Source organism: Strix aluco, chromosome 6 (genome assembly GCF_031877795.1).
Source record: "Strix aluco isolate bStrAlu1 chromosome 6, bStrAlu1.hap1, whole genome shotgun sequence".
Lineage (NCBI taxonomy): Eukaryota > Metazoa > Chordata > Aves > Strigiformes > Strigidae > Strix > Strix aluco.
Window position 1 is genome coordinate 226,278 of NC_133936.1, and position 10,990 is coordinate 237,267.

Here is a 10,990-nt window from a genome sequence, read left to right on the forward strand (position 1 = left end):
CTGACAGGGCCGCCCTTCTCTCCGGGCAGCCAAACCGTGGGGCAAGGTGACAAAAGACCAGAGACCCGAGCCCTGCTTACAGGGAGGTCACCTAGCGCAGCGCCGGCCAGGGCACCAGAAGTGCCGGCAACGGTCTCGTGCGACCGCAGCCCCGGTAACAGGGAGGTCCCCTTTGTCCAGAGCTTCCTTCTCTCGCCCCGCTCCTCTCTTCAGCCCGCCGCTCCTCACGATGCCTCGCCTTTCTTCTCCAGGAGCTGCTGCTTGGAAGGGGGGCACAGTCAGGCGCCAGCTCCCCCACCCGGAGGATGGAGCAGAGGCCCCAGCCCTGCTTCCAGGGCGCTGGCCCAGCTCAAAGCACTGCCAGGCCTGCCCGGGCCGGACCTGGGCCCGGCTCGCAGGCACCGTTGCCTCCCAGCCTCCTGCCTTCCCCCGTGCCTCTCTTCCTCCCAGGCTGCTCCTGGGGCTGACAGCACACAGAAAGAGGGCTAGGGCAGGGCACGCCCAGCCCTGCACGTCTCAGCCCCACGCCTCTGAAAGGCCGGGGCCAGGGACACCGGCCTGCTCACAGGGGAGGGTCCCTCGTCCCTCCCAGCACCCCCCCTTAAGCACAGGGGATGCTCACGGCCTTCCTTACAGGGGGTTCTCCCTTGGCTCGGCCCGCTCAACGAGCCCCGTGCACTTCAAGGCTCCCATCTACGCCCGAGTTATGGGCTGGCCGTCCTGACTGCAGCTCACCACCACGATGGGCTTCAGGAGCCCCGCTTCCCGCCTCGGCTGCGGAGACGGTGCTGCTCACCCCCCTCAGACGCTTGCCACCTGCCCGGGCAGCCGAACCATGGGGCAACGTGGCAAAAGGCCGGCAAAAAAACAAAGACCCGAGCCCCGCTTACAGGGAGATCACCCGGCACAAAGCCAGCCAGGGCACAAAGCCGGCCAAGGGCACCAAAGGTCCTGGTGACACCCTTGCACGACCAGAGCCCAGTGACAGGGTGGTCCTGTTGCCCAGAGCGCCCTTCTTTTGCCTCCACTTGTTGCCCAGACTTCCTCTGCTCCTCCCCCCGCTCTCTCTTGCCTTTGAAGGTCTTTCCGCACGCAATGTTTGGCTCTTCCTTCTTCTCCGCCAGCTCCTGTAATGGCAGAAGGACGCCGTCAGGTCTGAGAGGGACACCGGCCCCCGGACAGAGCTCGCCACAGCACCACCCGAATCCCAGAGGCCCTCCCACCCGCAACCCCATATAACCTAACACCACCACCACCCCCCGCCTCCCCCCAAAAAAACCTCACAGATTAGCTTTTCTCACCCAATCGACGCTCCGGGGCTGCCACGCGTGCAGTGCCGGCCGGCGCTGGAGCTGGGCTCGGAGTTGGGAACTCTGGACAAAGGGGAGCTGGGCACACAAAAGCGGCGGCCAAGGAAGCTGCGCCCCTCCTTACGGGGGGCTCGAGCCGCTGCCGGCACTGCAGAGTGCCCGGGCCTGCAGGTCACTCACTGGCCAGCCCCGGACTTACAGGGCAGCCTCTGCTGGCTGCCTACAGCAGCCCGCCCAGCCCTGATTACAGGGCGGCCGAGCGGCTCCTGGGGACAGAGGGCTCCACGGCTCGTGGCACTCGCCCCGAGTACGGGGCGGGCACGCTGGCAGGTCGCCAGCCAGGACAGGCGGCCACCCAGGCAGAGACCCGGGCCCTGAACACAGGCGGGTCGCACGCTGACCGCGCTACAGCCACGGGGCTTCGCTCTCTCCTTCGAAAGGAGGGGCAAGGAGGGGCAAGCCGGGACTCGCCCTCCGCTCGCGGGCTCAGAGGGGACCGACCCCCCGTTGCTGCACAGAGCCCTTCTTTCCCTCCCGGGAAGTTTAAGCTAAGTACGCTGCAGTGATTTCAACAGGGGCCTAAACGAGAAGCTCATTCGCTCGCTCACTCACACCCACAGACACAGACACAGGCAGGGACACACACACACACACACACACACACACACACACAGGGACAAACAAAACTTCCCGGAAGAGAGAGCGAGCTCTGTGCAGCCAGAGTCTGGGGAGCCATCCCTTCCCACGAGCAGGAGAGCAGAGCCCCAGACCTGCCCCCCACGACGCACGCAGGCCACAGCGACTCAACGTGCCACGGGGCTTCACGGGTGGCCAAGGGACAAATGCCGTGACACGCCCCGACTCCAGGGGGTCACGCTGGCCAGGCCGCCAGCAGCCAGAAAGCCGCCGGGGCCGGGGAAACGGCCCTCCCCTGCTTACAGGGCGGGCGTGGGGTCCGGAGAGCCCCATTTCCCCCTCGGCGCGGAGACAGCGCCGCTCACTCTCCTGACAGGGCCGCCCTTCTCTCCGGGCAGCCAAACCGTGGGGCAAGGTGACAAAAGACCAGAGACCCGAGCCCTGCTTACAGGGAGGTCACCTAGCGCAGCGCCGGCCAGGGCACCAGAAGTGCCGGCAACGGTCTCGTGCGACCGCAGCCCCGGTAACAGGGAGGTCCCCTTTGTCCAGAGCTTCCTTCTCTCGCCCCGCTCCTCTCTTCAGCCCGCCGCTCCTCACGATGCCTCGCCTTTCTTCTCCAGGAGCTGCTGCTTGGAAGGGGGGCACAGTCAGGCGCCAGCTCCCCCACCCGGAGGATGGAGCAGAGGCCCCAGCCCTGCTTCCAGGGCGCTGGCCCAGCTCAAAGCACTGCCAGGCCTGCCCGGGCCGGACCTGGGCCCGGCTCGCAGGCACCGTTGCCTCCCAGCCTCCTGCCTTCCCCCGTGCCTCTCTTCCTCCCAGGCTGCTCCTGGGGCTGACAGCACACAGAAAGAGGGCTAGGGCAGGGCACGCCCAGCCCTGCACGTCTCAGCCCCACGCCTCTGAAAGGCCGGGGCCAGGGACACCGGCCTGCTCACAGGGGAGGGTCCCTCGTCCCTCCCAGCACCCCCCCTTAAGCACAGGGGATGCTCACGGCCTTCCTTACAGGGGGTTCTCCCTTGGCTCGGCCCGCTCAACGAGCCCCGTGCACTTCAAGGCTCCCATCTACGCCCGAGTTATGGGCTGGCCGTCCTGACTGCAGCTCACCACCACGATGGGCTTCAGGAGCCCCGCTTCCCGCCTCGGCTGCGGAGACGGTGCTGCTCACCCCCCTCAGACGCTTGCCACCTGCCCGGGCAGCCGAACCATGGGGCAACGTGGCAAAAGGCCGGCAAAAAAACAAAGACCCGAGCCCCGCTTACAGGGAGATCACCCGGCACAAAGCCAGCCAGGGCACAAAGCCGGCCAAGGGCACCAAAGGTCCTGGTGACACCCTTGCACGACCAGAGCCCAGTGACAGGGTGGTCCTGTTGCCCAGAGCGCCCTTCTTTTGCCTCCACTTGTTGCCCAGACTTCCTCTGCTCCTCCCCCCGCTCTCTCTTGCCTTTGAAGGTCTTTCCGCACGCAATGTTTGGCTCTTCCTTCTTCTCCGCCAGCTCCTGTAATGGCAGAAGGACGCCGTCAGGTCTGAGAGGGACACCGGCCCCCGGACAGAGCTCGCCACAGCACCACCCGAATCCCAGAGGCCCTCCCACCCGCAACCCCATATAACCTAACACCACCACCACCCCCCGCCTCCCCCCAAAAAAACCTCACAGATTAGCTTTTCTCACCCAATCGACGCTCCGGGGCTGCCACGCGTGCAGTGCCGGCCGGCGCTGGAGCTGGGCTCGGAGTTGGGAACTCTGGACAAAGGGGAGCTGGGCACACAAAAGCGGCGGCCAAGGAAGCTGCGCCCCTCCTTACGGGGGGCTCGAGCCGCTGCCGGCACTGCAGAGTGCCCGGGCCTGCAGGTCACTCACTGGCCAGCCCCGGACTTACAGGGCAGCCTCTGCTGGCTGCCTACAGCAGCCCGCCCAGCCCTGATTACAGGGCGGCCGAGCGGCTCCTGGGGACAGAGGGCTCCACGGCTCGTGGCACTCGCCCCGAGTACGGGGCGGGCACGCTGGCAGGTCACCAGCCAGGACAGGCGGCCACCCAGGCAGAGACCCGGGCCCTGAACACAGGCGGGTCGCACGCTGACCGCGCTACAGCCACGGGGCTTCGCTCTCTCCTTCGAAAGGAGGGGCAAGGAGGGGCAAGCCGGGACTCGCCCTCCGCTCGCGGGCTCAGAGGGGACCGACCCCCCGTTGCTGCACAGAGCCCTTCTTTCCCTCCCGGGAAGTTTAAGCTAAGTACGCTGCAGTGATTTCAACAGGGGCCTAAACGAGAAGCTCATTCGCTCGCTCACTCACACCCACAGACACAGACACAGGCAGGGACACACACACACACACACACACACACACACACAGGGACAAACAAAACTTCCCGGAAGAGAGAGCGAGCTCTGTGCAGCCAGAGTCTGGGGAGCCATCCCTTCCCACGAGCAGGAGAGCAGAGCCCCAGACCTGCCCCCCACGACGCACGCAGGCCACAGCGACTCAACGTGCCACGGGGCTTCACGGGTGGCCAAGGGACAAATGCCGTGACACGCCCCGACTCCAGGGGGTCACGCTGGCCAGGCCGCCAGCAGCCAGAAAGCCGCCGGGGCCGGGGAAACGGCCCTCCCCTGCTTACAGGGCGGGCGTGGGGTCCGGAGAGCCCCATTTCCCCCTCGGCGCGGAGACAGCGCCGCTCACTCTCCTGACAGGGCCGCCCTTCTCTCCGGGCAGCCAAACCGTGGGGCAAGGTGACAAAAGACCAGAGACCCGAGCCCTGCTTACAGGGAGGTCACCTAGCGCAGCGCCGGCCAGGGCACCAGAAGTGCCGGCAACGGTCTCGTGCGACCGCAGCCCCGGTAACAGGGAGGTCCCCTTTGTCCAGAGCTTCCTTCTCTCGCCCCGCTCCTCTCTTCAGCCCGCCGCTCCTCACGATGCCTCGCCTTTCTTCTCCAGGAGCTGCTGCTTGGAAGGGGGGCACAGTCAGGCGCCAGCTCCCCCACCCGGAGGATGGAGCAGAGGCCCCAGCCCTGCTTCCAGGGCGCTGGCCCAGCTCAAAGCACTGCCAGGCCTGCCCGGGCCGGACCTGGGCCCGGCTCGCAGGCACCGTTGCCTCCCAGCCTCCTGCCTTCCCCCGTGCCTCTCTTCCTCCCAGGCTGCTCCTGGGGCTGACAGCACACAGAAAGAGGGCTAGGGCAGGGCACGCCCAGCCCTGCACGTCTCAGCCCCACGCCTCTGAAAGGCCGGGGCCAGGGACACCGGCCTGCTCACAGGGGAGGGTCCCTCGTCCCTCCCAGCACCCCCCCTTAAGCACAGGGGATGCTCACGGCCTTCCTTACAGGGGGTTCTCCCTTGGCTCGGCCCGCTCAACGAGCCCCGTGCACTTCAAGGCTCCCATCTACGCCCGAGTTATGGGCTGGCCGTCCTGACTGCAGCTCACCACCACGATGGGCTTCAGGAGCCCCGCTTCCCGCCTCGGCTGCGGAGACGGTGCTGCTCACCCCCCTCAGACGCTTGCCACCTGCCCGGGCAGCCGAACCATGGGGCAACGTGGCAAAAGGCCGGCAAAAAAACAAAGACCCGAGCCCCGCTTACAGGGAGATCACCCGGCACAAAGCCAGCCAGGGCACAAAGCCGGCCAAGGGCACCAAAGGTCCTGGTGACACCCTTGCACGACCAGAGCCCAGTGACAGGGTGGTCCTGTTGCCCAGAGCGCCCTTCTTTTGCCTCCACTTGTTGCCCAGACTTCCTCTGCTCCTCCCCCCGCTCTCTCTTGCCTTTGAAGGTCTTTCCGCACGCAATGTTTGGCTCTTCCTTCTTCTCCGCCAGCTCCTGTAATGGCAGAAGGACGCCGTCAGGTCTGAGAGGGACACCGGCCCCCGGACAGAGCTCGCCACAGCACCACCCGAATCCCAGAGGCCCTCCCACCCGCAACCCCATATAACCTAACACCACCACCACCCCCCGCCTCCCCCCAAAAAAACCTCACAGATTAGCTTTTCTCACCCAATCGACGCTCCGGGGCTGCCACGCGTGCAGTGCCGGCCGGCGCTGGAGCTGGGCTCGGAGTTGGGAACTCTGGACAAAGGGGAGCTGGGCACACAAAAGCGGCGGCCAAGGAAGCTGCGCCCCTCCTTACGGGGGGCTCGAGCCGCTGCCGGCACTGCAGAGTGCCCGGGCCTGCAGGTCACTCACTGGCCAGCCCCGGACTTACAGGGCAGCCTCTGCTGGCTGCCTACAGCAGCCCGCCCAGCCCTGATTACAGGGCGGCCGAGCGGCTCCTGGGGACAGAGGGCTCCACGGCTCGTGGCACTCGCCCCGAGTACGGGGCGGGCACGCTGGCAGGTCGCCAGCCAGGACAGGCGGCCACCCAGGCAGAGACCCGGGCCCTGAACACAGGCGGGTCGCACGCTGACCGCGCTACAGCCACGGGGCTTCGCTCTCTCCTTCGAAAGGAGGGGCAAGGAGGGGCAAGCCGGGACTCGCCCTCCGCTCGCGGGCTCAGAGGGGACCGACCCCCCGTTGCTGCACAGAGCCCTTCTTTCCCTCCCGGGAAGTTTAAGCTAAGTACGCTGCAGTGATTTCAACAGGGGCCTAAACGAGAAGCTCATTCGCTCGCTCACTCACACCCACAGACACAGACACAGGCAGGGACACACACACACACACACACACACACACACACACAGGGACAAACAAAACTTCCCGGAAGAGAGAGCGAGCTCTGTGCAGCCAGAGTCTGGGGAGCCATCCCTTCCCACGAGCAGGAGAGCAGAGCCCCAGACCTGCCCCCCACGACGCACGCAGGCCACAGCGACTCAACGTGCCACGGGGCTTCACGGGTGGCCAAGGGACAAATGCCGTGACACGCCCCGACTCCAGGGGGTCACGCTGGCCAGGCCGCCAGCAGCCAGAAAGCCGCCGGGGCCGGGGAAACGGCCCTCCCCTGCTTACAGGGCGGGCGTGGGGTCCGGAGAGCCCCATTTCCCCCTCGGCGCGGAGACAGCGCCGCTCACTCTCCTGACAGGGCCGCCCTTCTCTCCGGGCAGCCAAACCGTGGGGCAAGGTGACAAAAGACCAGAGACCCGAGCCCTGCTTACAGGGAGGTCACCTAGCGCAGCGCCGGCCAGGGCACCAGAAGTGCCGGCAACGGTCTCGTGCGACCGCAGCCCCGGTAACAGGGAGGTCCCCTTTGTCCAGAGCTTCCTTCTCTCGCCCCGCTCCTCTCTTCAGCCCGCCGCTCCTCACGATGCCTCGCCTTTCTTCTCCAGGAGCTGCTGCTTGGAAGGGGGGCACAGTCAGGCGCCAGCTCCCCCACCCGGAGGATGGAGCAGAGGCCCCAGCCCTGCTTCCAGGGCGCTGGCCCAGCTCAAAGCACTGCCAGGCCTGCCCGGGCCGGACCTGGGCCCGGCTCGCAGGCACCGTTGCCTCCCAGCCTCCTGCCTTCCCCCGTGCCTCTCTTCCTCCCAGGCTGCTCCTGGGGCTGACAGCACACAGAAAGAGGGCTAGGGCAGGGCACGCCCAGCCCTGCACGTCTCAGCCCCACGCCTCTGAAAGGCCGGGGCCAGGGACACCGGCCTGCTCACAGGGGAGGGTCCCTCGTCCCTCCCAGCACCCCCCCTTAAGCACAGGGGATGCTCACGGCCTTCCTTACAGGGGGTTCTCCCTTGGCTCGGCCCGCTCAACGAGCCCCGTGCACTTCAAGGCTCCCATCTACGCCCGAGTTATGGGCTGGCCGTCCTGACTGCAGCTCACCACCACGATGGGCTTCAGGAGCCCCGCTTCCCGCCTCGGCTGCGGAGACGGTGCTGCTCACCCCCCTCAGACGCTTGCCACCTGCCCGGGCAGCCGAACCATGGGGCAACGTGGCAAAAGGCCGGCAAAAAAACAAAGACCCGAGCCCCGCTTACAGGGAGATCACCCGGCACAAAGCCAGCCAGGGCACAAAGCCGGCCAAGGGCACCAAAGGTCCTGGTGACACCCTTGCACGACCAGAGCCCAGTGACAGGGTGGTCCTGTTGCCCAGAGCGCCCTTCTTTTGCCTCCACTTGTTGCCCAGACTTCCTCTGCTCCTCCCCCCGCTCTCTCTTGCCTTTGAAGGTCTTTCCGCACGCAATGTTTGGCTCTTCCTTCTTCTCCGCCAGCTCCTGTAATGGCAGAAGGACGCCGTCAGGTCTGAGAGGGACACCGGCCCCCGGACAGAGCTCGCCACAGCACCACCCGAATCCCAGAGGCCCTCCCACCCGCAACCCCATATAACCTAACACCACCACCACCCCCCGCCTCCCCCCAAAAAAACCTCACAGATTAGCTTTTCTCACCCAATCGACGCTCCGGGGCTGCCACGCGTGCAGTGCCGGCCGGCGCTGGAGCTGGGCTCGGAGTTGGGAACTCTGGACAAAGGGGAGCTGGGCACACAAAAGCGGCGGCCAAGGAAGCTGCGCCCCTCCTTACGGGGGCTCGAGCCGCTGCCGGCACTGCAGAGTGCCCGGGCCTGCAGGTCACTCACTGGCCAGCCCCGGACTTACAGGGCAGCCTCTGCTGGCTGCCTACAGCAGCCCGCCCAGCCCTGATTACAGGGCGGCCGAGCGGCTCCTGGGGACAGAGGGCTCCACGGCTCGTGGCACTCGCCCCGAGTACGGGGCGGGCACGCTGGCAGGTCGCCAGCCAGGACAGGCGGCCACCCAGGCAGAGACCCGGGCCCTGAACACAGGCGGGTCGCACGCTGACCGCGCTACAGCCACGGGGCTTCGCTCTCTCCTTCGAAAGGAGGGGCAAGGAGGGGCAAGCCGGGACTCGCCCTCCGCTCGCGGGCTCAGAGGGGACCGACCCCCCCGTTGCTGCACAGAGCCCTTCTTTCCCTCCCGGGAAGTTTAAGCTAAGTACGCTGCAGTGATTTCAACAGGGGCCTAAACGAGAAGCTCATTCGCTCGCTCACTCACACCCACAGACACAGACACAGGCAGGGACACACACACACACACACACACACACACACACAGGGACAAACAAAACTTCCCGGAAGAGAGAGCGAGCTCTGTGCAGCCAGAGTCTGGGGAGCCATCCCTTCCCACGAGCAGGAGAGCAGAGCCCCAGACCTGCCCCCCACGACGCACGCAGGCCACAGCGACTCAACGTGCCACGGGGCTTCACGGGTGGCCAAGGGACAAATGCCGTGACACGCCCCGACTCCAGGGGGTCACGCTGGCCAGGCCGCCAGCAGCCAGAAAGCCGCCGGGGCCGGGGAAACGGCCCTCCCCTGCTTACAGGGCGGGCGTGGGGTCCGGAGAGCCCCATTTCCCCCTCGGCGCGGAGACAGCGCCGCTCACTCTCCTGACAGGGCCGCCCTTCTCTCCGGGCAGCCAAACCGTGGGGCAAGGTGACAAAAGACCAGAGACCCGAGCCCTGCTTACAGGGAGGTCACCTAGCGCAGCGCCGGCCAGGGCACCAGAAGTGCCGGCAACGGTCTCGTGCGACCGCAGCCCCGGTAACAGGGAGGTCCCCTTTGTCCAGAGCTTCCTTCTCTCGCCCCGCTCCTCTCTTCAGCCCGCCGCTCCTCACGATGCCTCGCCTTTCTTCTCCAGGAGCTGCTGCTTGGAAGGGGGGCACAGTCAGGCGCCAGCTCCCCCACCCGGAGGATGGAGCAGAGGCCCCAGCCCTGCTTCCAGGGCGCTGGCCCAGCTCAAAGCACTGCCAGGCCTGCCCGGGCCGGACCTGGGCCCGGCTCGCAGGCACCGTTGCCTCCCAGCCTCCTGCCTTCCCCCGTGCCTCTCTTCCTCCCAGGCTGCTCCTGGGGCTGACAGCACACAGAAAGAGGGCTAGGGCAGGGCACGCCCAGCCCTGCACACGTCTCAGCCCACGCCTCTGAAAGGCCGGGGCCAGGGACACCGGCCTGCTCACAGGGGAGGGTCCCTCGTCCCTCCCAGCACCCCCCCTTAAGCACAGGGGATGCTCACGGCCTTCCTTACAGGGGGTTCTCCCTTGGCTCGGCCCGCTCAACGAGCCCCGTGCACTTCAAGGCTCCCATCTACGCCCGAGTTATGGGCTGGCCGTCCTGACTGCAGCTCACCACCACGATGGGCTTCAGGAGCCCCGCTTCCCGCCTCGGCTGCGGAGACGGTGCTGCTCACCCCCCTCAGACGCTTGCCACCTGCCCGGGCAGCCGAACCATGGGGCAACGTGGCAAAAGGCCGGCAAAAAAACAAAGACCCGAGCCCCGCTTACAGGGAGATCACCCGGCACAAAGCCAGCCAGGGCACAAAGCCGGCCAAGGGCACCAAAGGTCCTGGTGACACCCTTGCACGACCAGAGCCCAGTGACAGGGTGGTCCTGTTGCCCAGAGCGCCCTTCTTTTGCCTCCACTTGTTGCCCAGACTTCCTCTGCTCCTCCCCCCGCTCTCTCTTGCCTTTGAAGGTCTTTCCGCACGCAATGTTTGGCTCTTCCTTCTTCTCCGCCAGCTCCTGTAATGGCAGAAGGACGCCGTCAGGTCTGAGAGGGACACCGGCCCCCGGACAGAGCTCGCCACAGCACCACCCGAATCCCAGAGGCCCTCCCACCCGCAACCCCGTATAACCTAACACCACCACCACCCCCCGCCTCCCCCCAAAAAAACCTCACAGATTAGCTTTTCTCACCCAATCGACGCTCCGGGGCTGCCACGCGTGCAGTGCCGGCCGGCGCTGGAGCTGGGCTCGGAGTTGGGAACTCTGGACAAAGGGGAGCTGGGCACACAAAAGCGGCGGCCAAGGAAGCTGCGCCCCTCCTTACGGGGGGCTCGAGCCGCTGCCGGCACTGCAGAGTGCCCGGGCCTGCAGGTCACTCACTGGCCAGCCCCGGACTTACAGGGCAGCCTCTGCTGGCTGCCTACAGCAGCCCGCCCAGCCCTGATTACAGGGCGGCCGAGCGGCTCCTGGGGACAGAGGGCTCCACGGCTCGTGGCACTCGCCCCGAGTACGGGGCGGGCACGCTGGCAGGTCGCCAGCCAGGACAGGCGGCCACCCAGGCAGAGACCCGGGCCCTGAACACAGGCGGGTCGCACGCTGACCGCGCTACAGCCACGGGGCTTA

The 10,990-nt window shown here is 66.6% G+C and overlaps 1 long non-coding RNA gene across 1 annotated transcript in view; it reads right to left on the minus strand.

Annotated features, from left to right (window-relative positions):
* Positions 1-8,806: 8,806 nt before the first annotated feature.
* Positions 8,807-10,990, minus strand: part of LOC141925019 (uncharacterized) — a 49,557-nt gene continuing 47,373 nt past the window's right edge. The window contains exon 3 of the long non-coding RNA XR_012623731.1: positions 8,807-9,513. This is a non-coding gene — a long non-coding RNA (uncharacterized LOC141925019). The remainder of the gene's footprint in view (positions 9,514-10,990) is intronic.